Source organism: Lagopus leucura, unplaced genomic scaffold (assembly GCF_019238085.1).
Source record: "Lagopus leucura isolate 7727_CA_CO unplaced genomic scaffold, USGS_WTPT01 Super-Scaffold_100009, whole genome shotgun sequence".
Taxonomy (NCBI): Eukaryota; Metazoa; Chordata; class Aves; order Galliformes; family Phasianidae; genus Lagopus; species Lagopus leucura.
In genome coordinates this window covers 14,848,415-14,875,346 of record NW_024962266.1, presented here as the reverse complement: position 1 = coordinate 14,875,346, position 26,932 = coordinate 14,848,415, and the positions used below count along the sequence as shown (strand labels likewise).

At 37.7% G+C, this 26,932-nt stretch overlaps 1 long non-coding RNA gene across 1 annotated transcript; it reads right to left on the bottom strand.

Moving 5' to 3' along the window:
* Positions 1-6,923: 6,923 nt before the first annotated feature.
* On the bottom strand, positions 6,924-21,612 carry LOC122181478. Its single transcript, XR_006179441.1, has 3 exons — positions 21,528-21,612; positions 20,254-20,294; positions 6,924-8,196 (listed from the first exon to the last, which is right to left on the bottom strand). It is a non-coding gene; the product is annotated as an uncharacterized LOC122181478 (long non-coding RNA).
* Positions 21,613-26,932: the final 5,320 nt, after the last annotated feature.

Below are 26,932 nucleotides of genomic sequence, written 5' to 3'. Positions count from 1 at the left end.
CGTCTGATAGATATTTGGGTCAACATTTTGCCACGAGTCATAAAAGTTACAGCCTAATCTTAATTCTGGAAAATATACTTCTTGTTTTCCCTTTCTTTTTGTTTATGTACTAAGGGGAAAGACCGTTCCACCAAAAACAATTGTTTTAAAGGAAGGACAGTTCTCTAATACAATTTACATAATAAAATGTCAGCATGTTTGTTGGCCCAGGCTAGCCAAGGAATAAATACAAGCTGATGCAAATTGCTAGGAACAAGTTATACATGCACAGAAAGTTATAAAGTGGCTATTACCAGTTGCCACTCTGATATCCACAAAGAAAGAGCATCACACTCTTCTTTAAACATGATTCTGCCAAGTAAAAGGGAATAGGAATTTTTCCCCCTCGGTTTTAAATACATCCAACAGATTGCTTTCATACTGAAACCTGGAACAAAGATGAGGCTTGTCCCTGTGCATTACAATGTCTTACCTTATAAGGAAGCTTTTGACAGCCTTATATTAAACTCATGAAAGCTAATGAAGATTCCTCCTTAATACACATTTCTTTTTTCCAGTTCGGACTTGAAGTGACAACATTACAGAAATACCCTGCAGGTTTTTATTTAAATAGCATCCTATAAAACAATGTCCTCTTGTCAGTCAACACTAATTCTGCAGAAATCAAGCTATAAATCTGTCCAAAGGCCAGCAAAGTGCTTAACTTGGCACATCCCTAATAAAATTAGGAATGCGAGTTTATTACATGATCTTTAGGTAGGTTTGGCCGTGATTTTAAGATTTTTGCTTATGGCAACCATAGCTAATGTGGATTGGTATTTTCATTATAATGCACCCCACAGCATTTCCCAGTGATGTCTCAGGTTTCTAAATTGGACAATAATTTTCTACGCTATCTGACACATCACTAGGTGTTACAGATAAAGCTGTCACTAAAGCTGCACACACTTTAACCATACTTGAAATCAGTAAAGGCTTTTCAATAATGCTAATTTTACTGAATAAATGAGGGCAAATTAATTAATACTTCTATTAATGTAACCTGGTTTCACTTTGTTGAAGTAAAGAAGCACTTACAGGCTTTTAACCCAAGCTCAGATATATTGTTTCAGCTCAAGGCAATTGAGAAGTGATTTATACAGCAATAAGATGAAAGGCATGTTAAGAAAAACAGTGAGAATGTAGATCATAGAGTCTGAATTTTTGTTGTTTTTAAGCCAAATATGCTTCATGATGACACTGCAGATGCCTCTTCAGAAGAGCATTCTATAAAGCAGCTTCATACTGTAACTCCCTTCTCACCATCTTCACAATGAATTTTTATGTTACAGAAACGTCTTTCCTTCAAGAGAAGAAACACAGTGAGGCCCGGGAATGGAGACCATATTAATCACCTTCTCACCTGGCTAAAGAAATACAGATGTTTATTATATTCTGCAGAAGCAAAAGCTTCTGGTTATTAGCGCCAGGCACAACTGGAGGCACCACACTGTGTGCTGCATCACAGCCACCACAACAGAGGAGATGCTGCTTAAGATGCCGCAGTATCAGACACATGAATGTGCGGAGTCACTAAAGTTCACTTCATGAAAAATACAATATGCTCTGGGAAGGAAGTATGATTGATGTCCCCTCAGCAGACTGTTTATCAGACAAACACATTTTGCAAACTTTGACATAAATTCTTTGTTTTCTTATCATACTGACAATATAAGAACAGTACCTTTGTAGAAACTTCTTGAAAACTCTTTAATGACCTCTAAACAGTGTTATCTTATCATCATCTGACTTTCCACTACAATAAATCATTTACAAATAGGTTAAAAGAAAAATTGATATTCGAAATATGGATTTATTTTCCATAGCTTTAGACTTCAAGATGTAGGAAGCCTTCTCAAGGAATAGTTATGGTACTGATAAAGCACTCAGATCTCTCTGTGCCTGCAGATGTTTTGTGAGAAAAGAGGACAACTCTTATTGAGGAGTCTTAGGAGAAATGAGATGAAGATTTGTAGTTCCTAGGACCTTGTATGTAAAGGTATGACAACACAGTTCACTTTTAAGAAAGAATTGCACGTGCAAATCCCTACTTGGTGTAAAGAGCAGAAAGATGCAACGCGGTGCCACTAGGTGTGTGCAAGCAGCTAGGGAACACAAAACAGTGAGCTGCACACAGCAAAGGCCAGAACCAGTACCGGTACAGGTATATGTACAGCACATCGTCAGCTTCCACGCTACTGATAATACATCGCACACTTATTTAATAGCCTAATGTGTACTTCATTAAGACTTCAAAACTTTGAAAATAATTAAACAAAACAAATATAAATTAAACAAAACAAAATAATTAAACAAAACAAAACAACAACAACAACAAAAAAAACAACCAAGCCCACCAAACCTTTCTTTTTTGTGCATTTGCAGCGGCTATTGCAGTTGTCCACAAGATTTACACAAGGGGTGTACTCAGTGACAGAAGTGTTCACCAACTGAGCAATTAGGAAACATGGATGGAGGAATGCTTCCCACCTGAAATAAAATATTCACTTTAAGAATTAAACTCAAATAGCCAGGGAAAGAAAAAAATCCTACATGATCTAAGTTACTATCAAAATGTGCTAATGCTTTTCAGACTCTGAAAAATCAATTTTCAATGGACCTGCCTAAAACCAAGAATATTTTCTCAGAATTACTCTCAGTGAAACTTCTAACAATGAGTATTTTTACAGATGCTGCAAATCTGCTGGATGATCTGAGAAAATACAAAATACATTAGTTTCTGGTGTAATTCACAGCCCTGTGGATAATACCAGCAACAAAAAAGGCCATGTCTACTTGTCCCCTAGCAGATGAACACAGAGCACCTGTAAACCCACACGCCTCTACCTTTAGCTTTCCCATTTTCTACTGCTGTCCACAAAGCATCTGTTGGTGACCATAGGAGTACCCAGATGGCAGGCTTTACTGGGGGTGCAAATACTCTGGAATATGCTGAACAAAACTTCTGCATCTGGAGAACATGAAACTGCACCGAGTGTGGATCTCAGCTCAGAACAAAGCTCTGCAGAATAAGCCACAATTGTCTTTCAGGACTATAATTAAAGCATCTCCCTTTTTCTGAGAGATTTTTTAAAAGCATTCCAGTGGATACTAAAAACCTCTCTCGATCCTTCTGATCCCCCTCGATATCTCATTAAACTGACAGACCACAGCCTATTACCATACTTTTGCCATTTGCACGGTGGATGCATGATCTAGAGAAGAAGTTGTACTACATCACCAACTAAACTAATATTCCCGAGTGACCTTTATCCAATTTATAAATCCTTTTCTCTCCAGAGATGAAAGACCAGAGTGCTACTCCATGCTTCACTCCACACCCAGTATCTCACATATAAAAATAAAGAAGGTAGGGAAACATGACAAACATTACTTTAGAAATGAGAAACTCCCTAATTGAGCAATATAGTTTACTTTCATTTAATATGAGTAATCACATACAGGTCTAGAGTTTTTGTGTTTTACAGTTCTTTTTAATTCCACGTCTCCTTGCTGGAGTTGGTACGGGCATAAATTATTTCATCACTGTCTTTAGTAGAAGGGCATTAAGAACACCACCTTATGTTATACAGTACTTCCTACTCAAATCTTCAGTCACACTAACTATAGCACAATTCTGGGTATCAGGGTGAGAAAACCTCGCTTACGTGGCTCACTGACACTGAACTGAAAGCTCCACAGCATAGGAATAGGGAAATAAAATAGTAATGCATTATCAAGTTATGATTTGTATGATTTTAGAGAGAAAGTATTATAGACAAAAGAGAAGAATAATTTAAAATCCCTTTAAAGTTGCTTTTAAAACTGCAATAGTCACAAGCTCTTTGATTGAAAAGAAAAAAGTTAATTTGCTTCCAGTATTTATTATTTGAATTGCACGTGTAAAACATCATTATGTTAAACACACATACAGGCTGCAAGAAAAAAAACACACACAGTTCTGCATGTCATTAAACCACCTTAGTTATCGAAACTTAATGAGCTCTGAAATAGATACAATCCCAATATTGTAGGTCATAAAAAAGATTTTCCTTGTGACCTACATCATTCATATAGAAGAATTAAGAAATTAGGGCATCTTTCCACTTCTTATGCACTGTGTAAGTGCCTATTCACAGATTTAGACTCCTCAGAGCAAGGAAGAACACCAGATTCGGCAGGTTTTCCTCTGCAGAATCGTTACACTGAGCTGCCAAATCTCTACTCTGCTGACCACAGTTCCATGTAAAGGTGCATCCTGGGCCAACCACTGTGATGGGCAGTAGGTGGCAAGTTTCAGCATCGCTTAGCTAGGCAAAGATATGGATTGGCTTTCATTCTACACTATAGCGTGATGTAGAAGATATATATCAAAAAAGAGCACATGATCAGCACAGCAAAATTGCAGGCAGTTAGATCCGGCCACAGGGTCACACCAGATGCAGCTGCCAGCATTGCCCAGAGCAAGCATCAGCAAGGACCTCCCTGCCCAGGGCTAGTGAAATATACCAAGCTGCAGATTGCAGGGCAAATCAGGGCCCCCTGGCTTTGTGCCCAGGGTTGCAACAATCAAACCCATGTGCAGGGAGTCAAGCAATAGCATTTTCTGTTACAGAATGTTACTGATACATTAAAAAACAGTAATTGTGCTTTTCTATTTGTTGTGCTATAATTATTGCCTCAGGCTGCTCAAAATCTGAAAGGAGAACCCACCAGCTTTACAGGTGGTTTGGGGAAAGCTGATAAAACAGCATCTGAGCATGTCACAGGTGCAAACAGCGACCTGAAAAGGCTCTCCTGTAGAGAGGCATTGATTATTGACAAAAGCAATAAGTCAGCGGTAAAACGGAAGGGACAGACAGCATCATGACTTGGATGTGCTTCAACAAGTCTGCATATGCACAGTGATGAAACTAGACTGCTTCACTTCTGTCTAGGTTTTCATTCAATTAGTTGTGGTTAGATTAAGGACAAGAAAAACAGAACGGAAACGTGAAAACAACCTGCCAGGCTGTTCGCATTCCAGTAGGAAGTACTGCTAACTCAATAACTTCCAAATACCAAGCGACTGACTTTCACAGCTCTTCCATAGACATCCACCTCAGCATCTCTTCCAATGCAACCTCTTTTGGCTGGGTAATTTAAAGGAAAACAGCACATCCCTGGCAGTCTACTTGAGTCAAAAGCCTCCACCCTCACCACTCCTAATGATAACCCATCCATGTCCCATCTACTGCAGTTTAAATTAAAATCATATTTAATTTAAAATAAAATCATATATATCATATATACATATATCCAATATGCGTAGAAAACAGCGCTTGCTTATGCCTCAGTGCATCTTAGAACACAGCAGAAAAATCTTTCATGGTTGAAAAAGAAAAAAAAAAAACAGGAGAGCAAAGTCATCTGAAGGGCCAAGTAAATCTGTTTGTAAGGAATTGTTTCTTGGGTTCATAGAGAACCGAAGAACAATGTCACATACAAGCAGAAAGACTGCTATGTTCTTTAATCTTGAGTGTGCAAACTTGCAGCCCAGACTAATGCCAACTTGAAAAGATAACACCGTTCAGAAAATTAAGACCATCTGATAAAATATTATGAAAAGTAGCTTGAGAAAGCAAATTCTTGAATATCTTCACACCAAAACAAGTGTCCAGGCAGGAAAAAAAAGACTTGAATACTTCATTCACATTTTTCTTTTCCTTCAGACAGAAGAAACTGAGAAATGCATGTGAGAGTTGGTATAAAAGTCTATTTTTAATTATACTATAGAGATGAATTTACTGAGAGGAACTAAATGTTTCATATTCATTTAGAAATATGAAAGTAATTTGATGTTAATGTGGATAAACAATATTATCCTAATATTAAAGTTTATCAAAACTATTTCCATGAAAAGAAAACCAACAAAAACAGTAACAACAACTGTTTTGAAAGATATCCAGTTTTCAAAGTGGTATGCAAAGTCTTGTAGAAGGCTACAACCCATTCTGGGAGCCCAAGAAATGGAAAAGCTTTGTCTGAGCTGAGATAGTTCCAATTTTGAAACTGCCAAAGACTATGAGATACCAGCACTAAGTGTTCTCTTGGTATGTTCTAACAGAGAAGAGCATGAAGAAATCCTGACCCAGTACACACTAAGTCTTTTTCTCCCTTTCCCATTCCTAGCTCTCCTACCTCCAAATAACTCAAAAGAACTTACAATCCTTGGCTTATATCTCAGTTTTCAATAGCTACTGTACTCTAGAACCCTCAGCACACAGTCTCTGCAGACCTGAGAAGAGAAACACCTTCATGGTGAGTGCACATGACAGACATTCTTTTTCTTTCCTCTTTCAGGAGGAGAAAGGAAGGGTCACAATCCAGCAAATTCTTGTTTGTAGAGAATTTCTTGGAACAGCTTCTTGTCCATTTAGAAAGCCAGAATCAAAATTGCATAGGGAAAGCATCTACTAAAAAGAGCTGAAGAACAGACTGAAGCTCTGAATCCCTTGAACAGTGAGAAGTCAAGTCAATCCCCTCTGCTTTACATGAGCAGAGAGCAGTGAAATCTCCACAAAGGTGCTGTGCCTGCTTAATGAGGTAGAAAGCCGACAGAGGCCCTTGGCAAAGTGGATTATGATAGGATGGATGATATGTGCTGGATGAATTATTGTCAGATAGTTCCTTGAAACATTATGTAAAGCTACAGCCTTGTTATACAACATTCTTGAAGTCTTGTTGCTCTTCTGTCAGTCTTAAGACAAAGAAAGTGAAAGGCAGAAGAAACTGCATTTCCTCAGTTGCTACCTGTTTAGTTTTCTAAGGTTGTATCTCCAGTAGAACAAAAAACTGAACAAAATTTTATTGGAACAGAAGTTACCATAGTGGTAATAGAGGAGAAAAAAAATACAAACAACATGCAATACATAATTGAACCAGTTCTATCCTCCCCCCTCAATCTTTTTACATTGTGTAACCTGTTTTTCATTCTTCGTTCCATCAGAAAGCCAGGAGTGTTTGCAATAGAATACTAAAAATACCAATGAAGTACTGAATTCAAAATATTTTAACTTTTAGACAATCATATTTCTGCATTTTTCTCCTCTTTGATTTTTTGAGGGGTCTACTTTGGAATTAGGTGCTGACAAAGTCACTTTACAGCAGTAAAGGTTCAGAGTGTAACAATGGAAAAGGAAATTCAATTCAAAGAAAATTTACTTCCATAGAATTGCTTAAATCAAACCAAGAAAACTTTTTACTCCGTAGAAAAAAAATATTTTGAGGAAAGTGTTAACAGCAATAGACTTTCCTCAAGTCTTCCCCTTTCTCACAGCAGTTTCTTTCTGACAATTCATATAGTCATTCAGCTGTTTCTTCTGGCAAAGCCAGAATCCAGAACAGGATCTTCATGAAAAGGAAACCAATAAATTAGAGCTCTTTGTGAGCAATTTGCTGTTAGTTCTGTTCTCTCTGCCTATTAAGATTCTTTATTTGTTTCACCAAGAGATTTCTGCTGACAAGTCTATTCATTTACTACTAGCCTAGATAAAATACTAATAAACAAAATGTCAAAAAAAATGTATTCATTCAACTTTCCCTTTTTTTCCACTGGGCTTGTTATTAAAGGGACCACAGAACTAAAAATTGACATCTGATGGAATCAGGATGCTTGTTTCCCCTCCCCTCAAGACTAGGCTCTATTTCAGGCTTGAAAGCAGCTTGTAAAAGAGCTATTTGAAGCTTTCATATTTCTCAGTTCTGTTAGACAGGCACAGAAAAGCCTTTCACTCCACTAATTTCAGCAATTCTACAACTCCCCATCAAAAACAAACAATACCTTTATGGAAAGATACTGCGCGATACTACACTACCTCTAGGCTTCTTATGGCATCCCACAAATGTTTTACAATGAGATTATGATGCTTTGTTGTGCTTCAGATAGGTTGTCACCGCTGTAACTTTTGCAGAAATAAACAGTAAAACTCTGGGACCTTCCTCCAGTTACTGATATATGCTCTGCTAAATCTCTAAGTATTTGGCTGATGTGGAAGAATTGAAGCATGCTCCTCAGCTGCTGAGTCTCAAGGGAATCCCACCTGTAGCCTGTGTGAGCAAAGCTCAGGTGTATGGATGGAACAGCATCTGGATGTAACCATCCTCACACGAAGACTGCTGAAAACATAAATAGGAATTAGAGTCATATAGTGAAGGCTGAGGACAGCTGGTCACCAGGATCTAAGTGAGACAGGTTGTCATTAACAGGGCATAAAACATCTACGTAGAGTGCCAAACTGAAAGGAATCCATACAGGACTCCTATGTCATTTCCCATAAATCTTGACCCCACCAGAACTTCAGCACATTGTCATTTTCTTTACCAAAAACAGCTTGTTCACATTTTTTTGAATAAACACGCAGTCAAAATGCAAGACAAAACTGCTAAGGTTCAGGTATGATGTTCCTTCTTACACCTTACTCCTCCCGTTTCATTTTAGCTTAGAACATATGATCACCCAGAGACAGCCAAATGTTCTGTGGAGTTTGCAGGAGCATGTCTCTCCAGCCAAAGCTGTTGGTAGTCCTAATCTGTTTTGCTAAACATATCCAAAATGATATGGATGAGAAATGCAGCCTTGCAAATTTCACATGCAGAGGTATAGTTTTGCAGTGCGAACAGCTGATTATTTTTGGAGTGTCTTGTGAACCATTCAGGTGAGTGGAAAAAGAAGCAGACTTGTCTCATCTAGAGTTTGAGCAGGATGGAAATGTTCACCTACAATGCCAAACAAAGAGGTAGCTGCAGGGCATTTTTATACATTTATTATGAAACAAAGATTAAAACAATTATATGGAAATTAAGGATAATATGGAACATTTATCTTCCTCTCAAGAAGTAACATGGCCTAGTTCAACAAATAGCTTCACAGCTTGAGGCACACCACATGCGAAATGATAAAATAGTTTGGGTTGAGAGGACAGCCAGAATGGGAATAGCTCAGCTCTGTTAGGTGTGTCTCTCACAGCTATGGAAGAGACTGTGTTCCACTGCACTATTACTCTTTGGCAGAAAAAAAAAAATCAGTAAGTTTTCATGAGTATGTAGATACTTGTTCACAAGCTCAAGGAAGCTGAAGAGCCAGCATGGTGAAAATAACAGAGCTTACCCTCTACTCAAACACTTTCACTCAGCACGGTTCATAAAAGATAATGCTGTTTACAGAGCTTTAGAGTTCATTGTGATTTTCTTAGTTACAAGTGCCATGCTCAAGCAAATCATAGCTCAGAAATTTTACTTTTTAGGAGTCATAGTTATATGTTCAAATACAAAATTAGAAAGATGCTATGACCTCGGTTTAGTTCCTCTGACTATGGAAGCTCCTCTTTCAGAGAGGTAAATCCTTCTGCAGTAATACAAGCGGAAACATTGTTTGTGAAATATGCTTTCTCTATTCTGATGGCAACAAATGACACATTATAACCCAGAACATTTCTATCTATAAGTTTTCACAGATATTTCCAAGCTTAATTTTTAAAAAAATGTGTACCAAGATCATTTGTGAAACTTCAGACAGTATATGCTTTCCCTGGGAGAAAGTCTTCAATTAGATCAGGTTGCAAGGAAGAAGGAACAGAATAATCTTCTAGAAGTGACAATTTCAGAGCAGCCTTGATGTTAAACTCATGACAGTATCCAGAAGAAGGGGAGATGATCAATAACTGGACGAGCCACCCAAACTCATGTTATCCTGAGAAATATTCACCTAATTCATCACTATCATCAGCTTTTCTTTTGGAAGCTTTTTTCCACTGCAGCTGGAGAGAAAAATAGATACATTTTCATAGTTTTAGGAATGTAAATAAAAATCTTTCTGCTTTTAGTCACAAAGGCTCAGAACTTGTGACTTATTGAGTAACAACATCCTTCGAGGTACATTAAAACTAGGTTTTCATCACTGAATACTACTACTTATCTGAAAGAAACTTACTGCTTACAGTTGTTCTTAATGTTGAAGCAATAACCACTGTCGTGATTCTAAACCACGTTGTAAAGTTTACCTAAACGACGCAGAAATTTACCTTTACAAAAGCAGAACACTGTCATAACTTCTTTTACACTGAACACCACCAAACGTTTCTCTTGGTGTTAACAGGTACATTTGGAATGTGGCAATATTACCCATGTAAAACTGCAGCAGTTTGTCCTGTAACAAGCTCAAGTGTGACCTACTCTAAGAACGCAACAAGAAGTCCTTCACTCTCCTCTTTCGCAAATGTTCTGAATACAAGAATTCATCAGGATTTAAGGGATTAAGAAGCCACTGTCTGTGAAAAAAACTGCAGATATTTTCATTAGGTTTTTTATGAGTTGGCAGCAAATATTCTAGCTGTGAACTTTTATGAAGCTATAAATATAAAGGACCTTCTGATACTGGTATGATGATAATTCTAAATTTCCTCTTTGCAGCTGCAGTTGATCCCCTGTATTTGGTTAAAAAACCCTTCTTTTGTGATTTAGCAGGGAAAGTTGGCTCAACTACTGTATTGCTTTGGAGCACTTCAAGTGGAAGTTCATGAATTAAATCCACATGGCAACATAGCCCTTCTCCCCACCTTTCCCTTAAGGTGGCTATAGAACATCAGTAGAAAGTCAAGCTGTTTATTTTACTTAGCATTTGGTTCTGTGAGTTTCTAGGGGGGGCTTATGTGCCAAGAACATCTTTGCAACCAGCTCCTTTGCATCACTAAACTTTTATTAAACTATGCCATAAGTAATAAAGCAATCCTTACATGCTTCAGATTAATACTAGTAACAACAAAAATAAACCAACCAAAAAACAAACATGAATATGCAGGTAAGTAACAGACCTTTTGGCAACCTATTCTCTGAAACACTAGTGTGTTTAATCATCTGGTAAAAAGAAAAATTCTTCTCCACTGACAGCTTTTTACAAAACTTGATTTCCCAGGGGACTTATCTTTCAGGAATAAAATATAAGAAAGGATTTTGTCTACATTTTACTTCATATTCCAAAACCTCTGTGGTGAATAGTAATCCTAAATTCTTCTGATAGATTTGCACCACTCTAGATATGTTTGAACACTAAGTGCCAATACATTCTACTTAATTGCCTAGTAAACAAGGAGGAGTCATTTTCTCACAATATCTTGGGAAAAGGGAACAATTTGAGACAGAAGGGAACTCCTTCCCCTGGTTTCTCAGTCCCTAAACATACTGGAACAGCTTTAAAAAGCCCACAGCTGTGCAGAAAAAAAGCCATCTAGAAACTGCAAAAGGATCAGGCATCTTGGGCCTGTAATGACTGTAATAACATCACACACTGTTCTTGATTTTTCGCTGCACAGTTAGAAGATCAACAAGAAAGTTAAATTAACCAGGCTGCCCATACTCATGCCAGAACTCACTGTGAGATGAGTTACATTTGCTTATATTGGTCCCAAAGCAAACTGAAGACCAGCTCAACTAATGGAAAGTTATCAATCATGCTAAAGATAGATAATTAGACACCCTCTCTTTGTATCTGTAAATCTAAGGAGCTGTATGTAATATTATCCACCAGCTCTACTTGCTGTTACAAAATAAGGTCAAGAAGCAAAATCTGCAGATTATATGTAGACTGGATAAAAGATGACCTCTGCACTGAATCTGGTGAGCTTGGCTAGTGTCCTACACTTTTTTTTTTTAAAGCATTATTCTACAGTGATCTGAAGTATTCTGCCTTGCAATTGAAACTAAATATATATTGAAAGAAGCCATAACTTCTATGAAGAGAACAGAGGATCTCTGTAAAATAAAGGAGGCACATAGAGAAGGACAAAGCAGACCACAGACAAAAACATTATTCATTATTAAAATGACAAGAGTCCTCCAAATTTATCTCAGTTCAAGTGCACAATTTCCTAAGTTCTCTTTGGAAAAAAATACAGTCATAAGGTGCTTAAAAGCATATTACTGAACAGTAGTTTATTAGGTGCTCTAAACAGGTCCACTATAATTAAAAAAAAGGTCACACATGGAAATTAATTCAGGTGCACAGGTGCCTCTATTTGTCTCCTTTGCAGTATTGGCCATGTAAAGCTAAAGAAGTTCATGGATATTACTTAGAAACCTAATTAGACCACTAGAAGTAAACTGCATTAAGAAAAAAATAACAATAAAAAACTTCAGCTTTAACAATAAACTGAAGCCATTTCAAGTGCTGCACTAGCAACTAAAACTATCATAGAGTATCAACATTCTGTAACACGAGGCAAAATGAGAGGAATTAGAAAGTGCAATTGCTATTTTCATTATGATTGTGCCTTTTTGGGAAGTACAGTATAAGCCTCCTATCACTAGCACTAATTATTTTGGCAGTTTATTGACAGGCACAATTGGAGAAAAGGTAAAAATTTCTAAGAGCAAAACAAGTTCTCGGCTAGATTTCTTCAGCTTGATACACTTCAGACTTTCATTTATGGCCAAATTGAAGCTGGATGTCAAATCTTGGTCCCTTAGAACAAAATCTTAATAATTAACTGGCAAAACTGAACATGATCATTTCTGACACACCTACACTGGTAATTATTGCTTTGAGGCCATTTACTAATGAAATTAATGTATTCATTGCCCTAACAAATTAGCATAACTCATACATAATGCCCCACATTTCAAGACCTTCCCAGAAAAACAACACTTAATACCACAAAGTGAAATGGCAAGGGCATTGCATGGAGTCAGTATTCACTGAATTACTACGTGTTAAAACCACAATAGCTAAGTGTTATAAAGCAAAAATGTAAACACAATGTGGGTATTGTAACCAGTAATAGTGTAGTCAAAAGTGTACAATCGATGATTATCTCTGCACTTCAAACAGACACATATTACAATAGCAGTAACCATGGAAGGTAATTAGCTGACTACTTTTCATGATTCAAAGTACGAAAAAGAGGCAGTGCAAAAATAATTTCTTACTCAAATCCACAGTACTTATGGTGTGGCTACTGTGCTTTTCATCCTATATTGCCATCCAGATGACTTCAATGCTTAGAGCAGCAGCCATCAGGCAAAGCAATAGAGGAAGACAGGATTAAACATGTTACCTTGGAAATGACAAAAACACTAGTGGCAGTTTACTGCCATTTTTGTTGATGGTAAGATTCCCTCACTTCAGGCTGGGAAAGGTTTTCTATCTTGCTATGCAGAACAAAGTCAAGGAGAGGCAAGCACCTCAGGGACACACGCAGCCCCACTTGAATGCAGGGCAGGGCTGCAGGTACACCTGCTGTGTGGGCTCAGGCTGCACTGGGAGCAGGGGGAAGCAGACCTGGCACTTACTGCCACCTCTGCAGGTGCCATAGATGCTTTGGTGCAAGGAATCAGTACTTTTGAGTAGGATCTATGTACTCGTGCATTTCAAAATAATTTTGCAATTTTAAGATTTGAAAAAAAAGCAGTGAGGTGGCAGAAAAATTGTCTAGGACTCCTCATTGCACAGAATTCATTGCTGGCTTATCTGTGCGAGGCTGGGATCTGAGGATAACTTCACTATACTTCCATAAAGCTGAGGAGCCAAAACCTAAAGTCAGCTACAGTAAGGATACATTACCTGTGCTCTCTGAAACTGTTTAAATGAACTGAATGGCAGCACATGCTTTTGCCACCCCCATCCTCCCTTCCTACACAAGCACAGTTGCAAAGGAACAGTTCCTCAGCAGATCTTATTGCATCAGTACCCATTGCTACAAAACTTAAAAGAGGAAAATTACATAATAAGAGTTCCCTTGGAGCCCCATCCCACACATACTTTGCTCATGCCCAGAGGCTATAAGTTTTGTCTTAGCTTACTGACATTGTGATTTGGCTCAACAAAATTTGTTTTCTCCTTTTCCAAACATCTGATCTTTTCAATCATCTGAAGCACATAATTACCATACAGAACTCATTGCCATGAGATGCATAACATTTTGTTTGACCAGTTTCATATTTCATGCTTATCATGTATGACTGAGGATGCTCTCCTCTTGGTGTCTTTCAAAGCCAGCTTATCTACAAAGTCTCAGCTGTCAATAAATTGGTTCTCTGAACCTTACCCTATTGTCACAAACAGCTATTTATATACAGTTAGATAAAACCCATTACTGTTTTACGAGAGTCCGTTACCTCTTTCATCTTCACAATTACACACTCAGGGACTGACTCTCATTAACAGCAACCGTTCTTTAAACTTGCATAGTAGGCCTCTGCACATTTTTACAGATGCTACATAACACCATAGTAATTTCAGCATTAGCAAGATTAAGAATTAGGTCTTCAGCATCTTTTTCTTGAGTAGCAACAGATAGCACAAACTGGAATATCATTAAATAAAAATGACAACTTAATGAAGCTCAGAATGCACTGTAAACATTTAAGACACTGTACTAGAAGAAAGGAAGTTTAAATCACCATCAAGTTACCACATCTTTACACTAAAATATTATCTGACTTGCCGAGAGAAAAGCACCTGGAATGCTACTACACAAAATCCTTCTAATGGCTGTTCTGTTCCACGTAGTTCATAAGCATGTACCAAAGTACTCCAGTGTCTGATCTATTCTGTCCAGCTAATAATTATGTACTTCAGTACTGCATCCATCTCATCCGGTTTAAGTTACACTTAGTGAAAGTCAGTCCTCTCCCACCCCCAGTCCCATAGTTCACCTATTTCTAACTTTAAGTCTCTCATTGGTATATAGATATTATTTTTGGCAACATGCCTACTTTCAGTTAATTCCTTTGTCTGACACATTGTTATTTCCCTCAAACATGCCTCTGCAACCTTTCTCCCTCCAGGTCAGCTGTAATTTCTGTCCTATCATTCACCATTGGATAAAGGGTTACCTTTGTATTGCTGACATTCCTAGCAGATGTCTTTGTCTGACCCAAGGGCTCCTCACCACCTGATGCCTTGCTTCCAAGTTTGGCCATAAATAATCCTCCCCTCACTGGTTTGACTATAAATAATCCCCTCCCCATCCAGTTGGCTTTTGGCATCAGCTGGTTCCAATTTAAATGGAGTGCAACTTCTCTTTCCTCTACTGAGAGAAAGCTCATGTTTGTCACTGCATCACCCACACAGGAATTGTACCCATACACAAAAGCCCAAGTATTAACAGAAAGATATCAGTAGATCCCTAAACCTAACCTTCTTCCTATTTAACTACTTTTCATTCTGGCACCCCTCACACTCACATCCCCAAATCACCAGAATCCATGCACAGAGACATGGGGCTTGTGCTTGCAATCAAACCACCTGTACCCTCCCAGCTTTTCCACAGGAGGCCATCTTAGCCACCCCTGAGCAAGCCTCATGCAGCAACCTCAGCAACCCTGCTCACACCTGAGCTTGCCTGTAGGCCATTTGTAGTTTTCTGGCTCAAATCAAGTTTATTTACTCAGGTGCATCTTTCACATCTTCAGTAAAAGCAAAGAAAGAAACACAAACTGCAGAAGAAAGTTGGCAAGACAAAGCACAGAAAAATTTTAAGATATAGATAACCATAATCATTCAATGGCATAAGGCCAATTTGCAGACCTACATTTATTATTTAACATAGAATCACTCCTGCAAAGAGGGGTTAACTTTGAGAGAGCCAAAGCACACAATGATGTCCCTGCATGCAGCTGGAGTCACCAGCACTGCATAGCTGGAGGAACTCTGTATGACCTTAAGGGCTGTACGTACAAGTCTTGCTACAAAACCCGTGAGAACTTTTCCTGCTATGATTATAAACTTTACTAAGTTAGACTCTCACAGAGTTATATAACCGTATGTGGTAGTTAATGAAGTGCTGGATGTAAGAAAAATAACTGCAATGTTATTTTGCCCCTGGTATGCTTTGCCTTATAAGGATTAAACCTACAGCTAATTCACTTGTGTTTTGTGATCTCTATCACACTGCAATAATAATACTTAGACTTTATAGCACTTCTCACTTATAAAACGTGCTTTACAAACATTATCTAATTAATAATCTTCACAACAGTCCTGTGACATAGGTATACAGGTCAAGTTAATGTTCTGTTTTAATAAACTACTAGCACTTCAGTAAATTGAAAAGTATAAAACACATTAAATTCACTTAAGAGAAACAAAAGTTAGTGAACAAATTGCAACTCTCCCTGAACATTCTAGGTGGGCAATTCACATAGCAAACTGTCAGTGATCACTAGCTCTGAGGTCAGTCTCTATAACAAGCATTTTAATTAAGTAGTTGAGAGACTTTTTTATTAGAATATAGAAGAACTATTTGGTTCACATTATTCATTCTGTCGGGGAAGATGAGGTTCTTTGATCAAGGCAACACTACACAAAGTTTTATACAAAAAAGAAAACAGTAGTCCCCACCTTACAGTATTTTGGATGTAAGTATAAAATAAGGGATAAGTGACAGGGAATGAGAGGAAATAGTAAAGTAAGCACTAAATCTTTACAGCTCAAATTACATCTGCCTACAGAAACATATGCAGAGCCATTTTATTATATGCTTATCATCTCATTAGTACTCTGCAGTTAGCCCCATTTGATACACCTCAGGCTTCAGTTGCTTGTGATCAAAGTCAGAACAAGTGTTTGGGGAACACAGCACCAAGTGGACTTAGTTAAACAGTCACAAACTGAGTTTTCCACAAGGCCATAATTGATTCAGCACATGGCATGGACATGCCTTTGGGATGTAACCATGCAGGTCAGGAGGGTACTACCTGATGAAGAGAAGCACTCTGCACATTGCCAAGTTCAGAGCTATGTAGCAACTGAGGAATGCAGGGAGAAAGGGGAAGTAAAAAAGGCTTCCTATTTAAGGTAGTTTAAAAGTTGCCTTGGGTTTGAAGCCTATACTGCTATCACAGGACAGACTATCAGATAAGGGATAAGAGTCTTAAAACCCAGTATTTTCACACATAGTTGTGCTCCTCGTGTGCTTCAGTGCCTGACTTGAAACCTGAGCTCTGGCTTGCTCCAAGTGCTGATTACCCACCAAAGGCAGCTGAAGTTAAAGGAAGTTGTACATTCAGCACACTGCCTGATGTTAAGTGTTCTGAAAGAGGCTGAAGCAGGATGTCTTAGACTGGGTTCCCAAATTAGTAGGTACTTTCAACCTTGAATTGCTATGTCCCGATCTCCATCTGTCAAATGAGGACAATAATTCCTCCTCATTTCACCAGGGTGTTATGAAAATAACTTCATTAATGGTTTGTTAAGGACTGTAGTGTTGAGTACTGTATTAAAATCTAGGAAGAAATTAATAATGCTGTCTCTGGAGCAAGTTTTGAAAAGCATGCAATTAAAAGAGCCTGAAGGCACACACTGAAAAGGAAAAATTGTTGAGATATTTGAACTGCTTATTGAGTGCTTTATCCAGGATTTCACCCTGATTTTAAATTTCACTTTTATATTTGTAGATTATCAAGTTCTTAAGAATTCAGATTTATCCAGCTCTCCACAAATGCCAGAATCACACTGATGACTCCATGGCTCACTAAGTAACACTTAGAGTCACTGGACAGATCTCTGTCATCTAAGCTCACAGAAAAAAAACAAACAATATAATTTTTTTTCAAGAACTAGTACTTCAAGGACAGATCGTGTTTTGACAGTAGATTTTGTTAGGCATTTCCAATAACACAGGAGATATAAAATTCAAGAAAAATTTCAGCCCAAATAATTAGTCTATTAAGATTCATATGTATATGTGCTAGAGATCATTTACACTAGTTTAAGTAAAAATTTTCAGGTAATCTTGAAGGAAACCAATGTTCTCTGACCTACATAAAGTATACACGCATACACAGTTCTATTTTGAGCACTGTCTTTACTAGCAAGTTGTCTTCAACACGAAAGGTCTTTTATTATTTGTTTTCATTACACACCCCCTAGCTGTTTCTTATACAGAAAGAATAATATACCTCAGCTTCCCTCAAATAATATACAGATGACTAATTACTGTGACACCCAGGAAAGATATGTCAGGTAAAGTAAATATTCTGGAAAGAATGAACCCTTGAGCTATTTCCACCAAATACTCTTACCTGTAACTGTCACAATGATTGTGTTACAACCAAAGAAAGAGCCTTTGATGACTGGAGTTTTCTGAATTAGTAAACTGCCTGATGAGTAGCAAAAAGCCTACTGCCACTTAAATCAGAAGCATTTAATAGAGACAACAGAATCAGGCTACTTTTCACAACTACGACATTGAGACTATCAAAGATGATTTTAATATGCAAGTGAGGCAGAACTAGAAAACAGTTATGGGCTGCTTTACAGTCATTTGTCCAATGTACTTAAATATTAGCAATGTAATGGCTGCTTTTTGGTTAACAACTTTATACTGGAATGGATTTACACAGGAATGAAGATAGAACTAGAACTGTAACTCCTCCATCTGCCCAGATTAAGCATCCCCATGCCCCTTCTAAATCCAGACCTTATGAAAACCAAGTGAGCAGAGCAGATCTCTCCTATGGGAAAGAGGAACAATCTCTCATCCTGAATCTTATCCACCAGAACTGAATTTAGTCCTGAACTAACTGAAAAACAGATCACCATAAAAGAAAAATGATATCAAAGCAAAGCATGTCAGAAGGCAGAGAATCCACGTATATGGATGCAAAATCCTGAATCAGTGCTGGCCTGCTTCACAGCTTGTGCACAATACTATAATAAAATACTGAGCACAGTACTTCAGACAAGCAGCTGCTAATGTCTTGAATGTATGCTTAAAACTCCTAGTTTTTCAGGGCAAAAGTAAAAGAAAACAGCTTAAAATAGTTTACTTTGCTTCTTGCTACAACTCCTTACAGTAGTTCCTCACCCACAGTGAACATCCATATGATAACAAGGAGGTATTTCCCTTTTCCAGATGTATTCCCATACACAGTAATTGTTTGGTCCTCACATGCATCTGGAACATACACCTATGGAATGCAGCTGGGAGATGCATATGCAGAAAAGCCTGGGCTAGAGCTGAAAAGAATAAACCCACTTCAAAGGAGAAACTTCAGTGGAGTCAAAAATTGGTTGGACAAGAAGGATGACGAGAGGAAGGCAAAAGATAACAGAAGCTGCAGTTTGCTATGTGACATTCATGAGAGGATTAACATGCATAATTATAAGCAGCTAGTAATAGCGTCCTCCCAGGTGGACTGTGTCTGACTGATGTTAGTGAAAGTTCCTTTTAGCATAGGGTCCAGCATTAATTTTTGACAGTTCATTCTGACAGTAAGGTATTTTTAACCTATTAATATACTTCTGGCAAGAATAAGTGAGGGTTAGAGGAAGATCCCAAGCCATACTAGTGTGAATCAAAAGATTGTTGATAAACTACTAATATGAACAGCTACTTACTTCTTCTGTACTCTTCTGCATTCCTCTGTAATACGTAGTTAAAATCACTTCATAAAATATCATATAAAAAAATGCAAGCTACATCTTCTCAAGCAACTTATCTTGTTAATCCCAAATTAGAGGAACATTCTCTTTCAAACAAGGACTAATCCATTCCCTTGTTTATACTGAAAATAGAAGAGAATACTCTTTCCATTTGTCCACAGCAGGAGACAACTGACTGGAGAAGATAGGAAAGTAGGCAATCACAGAAGAGAATTCACAGCCAAGAACCAAGGAAACAGGTTGAAATTTACCTGGCACACGAGGCTGTTACTTATAGACCTCAAGTCCTTGTGTTTTGATAAAAAGATTCGTGATAGAGAAATAAGTTGTTTTTCCATGTAACCTAATACAGTTTTCTGCTTTGGAACTAGTCATCAGAATTAGAATAACTTACAGTGTTTGAGAAAACACTGCACAGCTGTATCTGCCATTTTAAAAGCACAGAAATACTTAAGCTGAAAAGGAGACTTAAGATCATCAAGTCCAACCACCATATTATACTACTAAGTCCATCATTAAACCATATCTCAAAGAGCCTCAACTCACATGGTTCTTCATCACCTCCAGGGATACTTTCTCCACCATTACCTTCAACTGCCCATTTCACTGCCTAACCGTCTTTTCTGGGAAGAAATTACTCCCAATATACAATCTCTATCCTCCCTGGTGAAACTTGAGGCCATTTTATTAGAGTATCCCTAAATTTTGTTTTCTTGATCTGCATTTATTGATTTCACATCAATAAATTCATATTTATTCCAGTTTTTTCACAAGTAACCAGTCACGTGACTTACCAATGCTGTACTTCACATCTCAATTGTCTTCTATGAGAACACTGAAACAAAACAGAAGAAACAAATCAGACTTAACAAAAAAGACTTAGTAATAAAGCTTTTTCTTTTTCAATCACATATACAGTCAAAAACTTTCTAGTACAATCCTCCTGGCAGGGGGAAGGGACAACAAGGCCAAATTAATAATGAAAAATGAATGTCTAATCACCATAAAAAAATCCATTTCTTGTTCGATAATAGGCACATTCCTTCCATTTATAGTTCTCATATTATACAAATACATATACTCCGAGTCAATGAGGTATAGAAAGATAAGCTTCAGACACATTATGGACAATCAGCATAAACTAGAGCTCAGAACCTCTGTGCTGCTCTGAGCCCATGCAAACCATGAAAATTAAGGTTTATGATGTTCAGCCATTGTCTCAAGGAAAGCACATGCAGCTTTGATGAGATGATGTACATGAGGTACCATGAGTTTCTGCAGCAGAAGGTATGATCTACCAAGGAAAACAACTATCCTCCATAAAACAGCTTCTGAAAGTGGGATTATCAGATCCAAAGTATACATTTTACAGAGCCCAAATATACCCACACTGCACATGCTGAAATAAGAAAGCCAACTGATTCTTACACATAAATATAGGAGTCTGTTTACCACTGTTACATCAACATCAGATGAAGTTAATTAAAATGCTAAAAAATATATTAAAAAAAAATATCAAGGAACTACTAAAGACAGAACAGCATTTCTTGAAAGTTCTGAAGCTCTGTAAGAGCAATTCTTCTCAGAGGTGCATAAATGAATGCTTGAGAGATCATGGTCAGCAAGTTGCAACAAGGGATATCAAAATCAAATATCCTTAATAAAGAAAGAAACACACAGATAACAAAATGCTAATACACATCCCAGAGAAATTGTGCAAGTTCCTAACTCTGCAGATATTCAAAACAATAGCACCAGTCCTGAGTTACCTGATTTAATCTCAACCTGCTTTGAGCAGAGAACTAGCACTCAAGAGCACCTCACATCTCGCTGACCTGCCTTACAGCTCATAGTTTCTACTTCTAATGATCTAAAGAGAGCAAAGCCCCCCTTCCCCTAAGAGGACTAGGAATTTTAAGGTGGAAGAACCTTGACCTTTCATATGGTGAACTAGAATTAATTGTGGTTCAAAGCATATCAGTAAATAAGTAAAATAACCAACGTCCTGCTTACAAAGAAGCAAAATCACTTCTGACAGGTTCTAAGCAATAGCAAGCAAAGTACTCACAGGTAGGCCAATAGTCATATACAGAAAGAGCACTAGCACTCACTCAACTGGTGAAGGCTCTCTAGATATACAGCTCTCCTTCACAGGAAACACGCAGTGCAAAAGATACTCACCCTTCAGTGGCTGGCCCTTATATGTGCCCAGGGTGCCTCCACCCTGGGTCCATCCCTTCTGGCCACATGGGGAACACAGGTGCAAACAATTTGTCTGTGCTCCCTGGGCCAGCCACACCCCTTCACCAGGTGCTCAATCACCAGTTCAAGCTGTGATCTAACAGTTACCTACAACTGATTGATTTTTTTTTTTACAAAGAAAGACGTTTCCAGTAAGAAATGCCCTTAACATAACTGCATCTTTCATCTGAGAAAGACTGTGAAGCAAGGGTATCTCAAACTGAGCTACTTATTCACAATGGCGGCTTCTTAAAAATCCTGTAAAGATGAGATGTGGCCCAGAATAAAGATGAAACTAAAGTTCTCTATTATGCTTATTAGATTGGTTTCTAAATGAAGGCACAGAGAAGATGGGGAGAAGGTCAGACTGAAGGAGTGGGTGGGAATGTTAAGGCCAAAGCAGTGGTATGGTTTGGGACTTATTAAAACAATGGCCAATTCCTGAACAGTCGTGGCTAACTGTCGTATAGGTAGTTTACAGGAAATTGATAATGCAAGAAAGGGAAAGATGAACTAAAAATTTACCAGAGAATCTGAGGACAACCTTCTTGAAACACTTGCTGTTAGGCAAGAAGGAAACAAAGTAATGAAAAAGTTTTTGAAAAATATGTGACACTGAGGTACAAGCCGTTCTCAGAAAGGGACTTGCCTGTGGTCTCAAAGGTGAAAATAAGAACCAGTTAAGATTTCACCTCCAAATCACAGAACTAGATCCTGATAATAGGAGTTCAGTCAAAATAGTAACTCTGTAAGGACCACATGGGGTCCTCTCTTGCATGGGTTTTATACTTCTTTCTACAAGCAGCTCCAGAGACTTTTAAACACAGAAATCAAGCTAAAATGATAACTTAATGATGAACTTTATAGCAGACTGAAATTCACAAAAAAGTTTTGAATACCAGATTACACTGACTAAAACACTAGGGTGCATGGCAGTAAAGATAAAATAGGAATGAATCAGAAATTACTTAAGGTTAATGAAGTATCTCTCTCTTCATTTCATTGTTACCTTACTTCCCTTGCAGAGTTTCAGAAACCAGTATTTCAAACTGTCCATACTTACAAGTAATCCCTCCAGAGTGTTCTGAGTTTAAATAAATATCATTTATTTATTTATTGTTTGGGTTGTTCCTTCGGTGATGTGCCTGCCAATCTACTCCAGATGAACCATGTTGGTTTCAGTCTTCATTACCTCTCCTTCCCTCATCTCTCCTGAGCCTTATATAAATCTTTCTGGCTGAACTGTAGGCAGTCCATGTCATGGGGAACATTTTTCCCTTACATCTTAGAATCCTATAATTTATACCACAAAATTAAAACCAACATAAATTAGTAATTCAATCCCCATATTCCAATTTAATGAACTAGAGGCTTCATTGCATTATTGTTTTGTGCCACTGGACCAATCATTCCGTTTACAGATGGAATGTACTTCTTTTTTAATAAATAAATGAATAAAAAAATAAAGGTATCCTCAGTGCAATTATGTTGATGTCCCTCAGGAACCAGAATGCAATTATTTAAAATATTATTTCCTTAGATCACTCTCAAGAAAATAAGAAAAGAAATATGAAATTTGTGTCCTTTTAGCTTAAGCTCATTTTAAGAGCAGCAACAATGATGCAGTTAGTCCCCAGTGGCAACTGAGAAGCACTTAGCCAGAAAATTGTTATTGGATTACAGTTCTGGCTTCGTAATATGTGGCTAAAGATCATTTTAGACATCTATTGAGTGGCCCATTGTCAAAACTGGTATGACAAACAAGTGACAAAGTTATTCTATTTGGTCATTTTTGAGGGTTTTTTAGATCACAGAGGTAACTTGGGGCTGTATCAGCCTATGCAGTTTTGATTCAATTATAAAAATAACTCACAATAGGAATAATTCTAGCATAAATAATTGGACCCCTCAGGAGGAAAAAAAAAATCTCTACAAACATGTGCATGTACTTTCAAGTGTTTCTGATATATAAGGAATTGTTAAGTGATACAGTGATCAGAAGTCAATTCCCATATTGAAGCCTACCTTTCAAACTAACTGGTCTTCTTCATTAAAATAAACAAGATGAAAAGGGCACCAAAGGACACTGCATGCTTTTTAACAATGTGCAAACTGAGACCACTCAGATACCACTAAAGTTCATACAATCCTTTTAATTTTACTTTGCAGTCTTTTTCAAACAGACGATTTCCTGGATAAGAATCCTGCCTTCTATATTTTACTCTGCTGCTAAAAATGAACAACTAATGTGAATGTATTTTGATGTACACGTGCAAACTTAAACAAGCGCAAAGAAGAAAGCAAAAATGAGGAACTTAATAAAAAACATAACATGAGATTTATTTTCTTTTCATAAGTTCTTTATCATTTTCATTCACTGTCCATTACATGGTACATCTTCGCTCACATAATTACAAAATTAATACATTCAGCACCTATTTCATCCCTTTTTAATTTTGCTGAATATAAATACAGACATACTTGGAGAAAAAACTAAAAAACTTGGAAAGTGAAGAAACAGAACCAACCACTATGTATCACCGAGTGCTGCTAAACGCTTCTAATCCACACAGTGGCCCTCTGGGTAGAAGTGCCACAGCAAAAACAGCTTTTGCTGGGGGTAACTCGATCTTTTCACAGAAGTGGCAACAGTGTGGGTAGACGGAGACCTTGGCCTTGTCTGTCTGTAGGCATTCATGCAGCTTGTAGCAGCAAAACAAAGCAGAAACATCGATTTCACAACACTACTGGCTCTCAAATCTATTTTCTGAAAAAGAAAACAATTTGGAGAGGGAGGAGATAAAGTTGGCAGCTACAGTCCCAGGCGTTTTATGTTGTTGTTTTTGTTGCTGTTGCTTTGCTTCTTTCTTGGTTTTTGGTTTTGTTTTTTTTTTCAATTTATCCTACAGATCAGAGCCACATTAGCTGAGAGAAGTGCATGAGTATGGTCATAATTCTATTGAAGATCATTGGATCGGCTGAAGATTTCTCCCTCGGACCTCTGCCACAAAGAAGAAATGAAAGTAGCACCAAATCTACAGTAAACAATGAAGATTCTAGTTTGAACTGAGAATTTGACAACATTTTAAGAGATCTACCCCTGGCCAGCAAACTGGCAGTTTTATTTCCTCCACAAAGATGTCCAAAAAGTAATTCTGCTCATCCTTGCAAGAAAAGAAAATATCAGATGAATTCCATTTAGTGGGGTCACGGAGACCAGATCAGTATTGCTCCTAACATATGGATCCTCACATTTAGGGTCAGAATTTAAAAGTCTGACTCTCAACACAAATTACTTAGTTCCTTGAATGATACCACTAGGTCATGGAGGACAGTGATGTTACACCAAAGGAAGAGAATCACTGATGGCTATTTGCAACACAAGCATACTTTCAAATTTAATGCTTCCATACAAAAGGACACTATTTCTCTATACAAATAAAAAAAAGATGCAAAATGTCATTTGATATGGCAGTCAGAGAGGAAAACTACTTTGTTTTCAAAAATCCTTCTCACTAAGAGTCAGTATCAAGCTTATTTCGCTGCACAAAAGCATAATCCTAAACTATACTGAAGTCTGTCCCTCAAAATAATGCATTGACTTGCTTATCTCTAGAGATCTGTTTAATTATCCAAGACTACAAGAAAGTGGAACAGTCCAGTTTGAACACCCTCATGATGTCTCAGCATGTTTCTGCTCCCGGCACATGCTATTCCAACAGCTAGAGATCACTGGAGTTAAAGTGCATGCACCCAGCTGAATAGGATGCAATTCCTATTCTTATGATGAATATCAGGGTCAGAGGTGAGTGCCAGATAACACATGGCAGATGTGGAAGGAGTAGAAGGAATTCTATTTACTTTGCGTGACCACCTACATTTCAAGTGTGGGGGGGGGTTGCAGTGAGAGGTGCCTAAAACTGCATGGTAAAGACTATTTAGAGGACTGCATTGTACAATATTTTGCAGGAAAAAGCTACCTTCTTGTGTGTTAGAGCGAAATACTGTTGAAATATAAAATACAGTTCAGCCCAAATTAACCACTCATGCAATGCATCTCTTTTAGAAACAAACAAGAGAAATCTTATTAAAAGATATTCTTTGATCACTTCGGCTGGTATTGAGAAACTGTATTTCTTATTGTGCTGTCAGTATTTCCAGCGTCCATTCCAGGATGCTGGGGGACTAGCAGCAAAGTAACATTACCAAGAAATGGAGAAAAGGTGATCTAAACCTGAGAGAAGTTCTAGATAGACCCTGTGAAGACTGCAAAAATACAGCATATGAGAGCCTATTTACAGTTTTGCTGTACATGTCAAAAAAGTGCTGCAAGTTATCACTGGCTGCCAAGGCTAGATTCTCAGTCCTGTAGCCCAAATCATGCAAAAGGCACCTGAAGCTGCTCCTAACAGTGGATGATTCTTCCACATCAGATGTATTACAGGGCAGGAGATTTCTTCAAGCAGGGAAAATTATTAGCAGCCATTCGTTACTCAGTTTTTCACAATCCATGATTAAAAACCTTTTTTCTCCTCAACACCATTCGCTTTTAACTCCTGAGCAGCAAGGTACCACTTCTGTGGTACATTCAGCTACTATGAGAGAAACGGGAGAGGACGGAACACATCAGGTATATCAATGAGCTCTGCTGTACAAAGAACAAATTCACACACTGTATTTCTCCTGCTCCTTCTTCTATTCCTAAAGACATCATAAAAGTCATTGAGGATTTTGATGCTTTCTATATGGAAAATTTGGAAAGTTGAAACGGACCAGTTAGGAGAAATTCAGTTCATAGAAAGGACTGAAAAGAAAAATGGGAGGCAGGTGAAGGAAAAATAGTTACTTATAAAAGTAACACACAAACAGCAAAAACAAACTAATCTGGGACAACGGGCTTTACTTAAAGATCCTACTTCCCAAACTATTTGAAATCAAATACCATTGTGAAGACAGTGCTCCAGCAAACAGATGGAATGGAGGGTCAAGAGTGGTTTGATAGTTTTCCCTGAAAACATTTCCATAAATTTTTTTGAAACAGGTCTACTCAGTGCTCAAGAGAGACTTAATGGGAGTATCATTACAATTTCAAAATTAATCTTATTGAAAATCTAGTGGAAGATAATATAAGTCCTAGAAAATAGTTGTGGAGGAAGTTAAATCCAAGTAGAAAACAGAAGGAAATGAATCAATAAATAGATCACCATGTAGATGCCCACTCGTTAGCCTGCT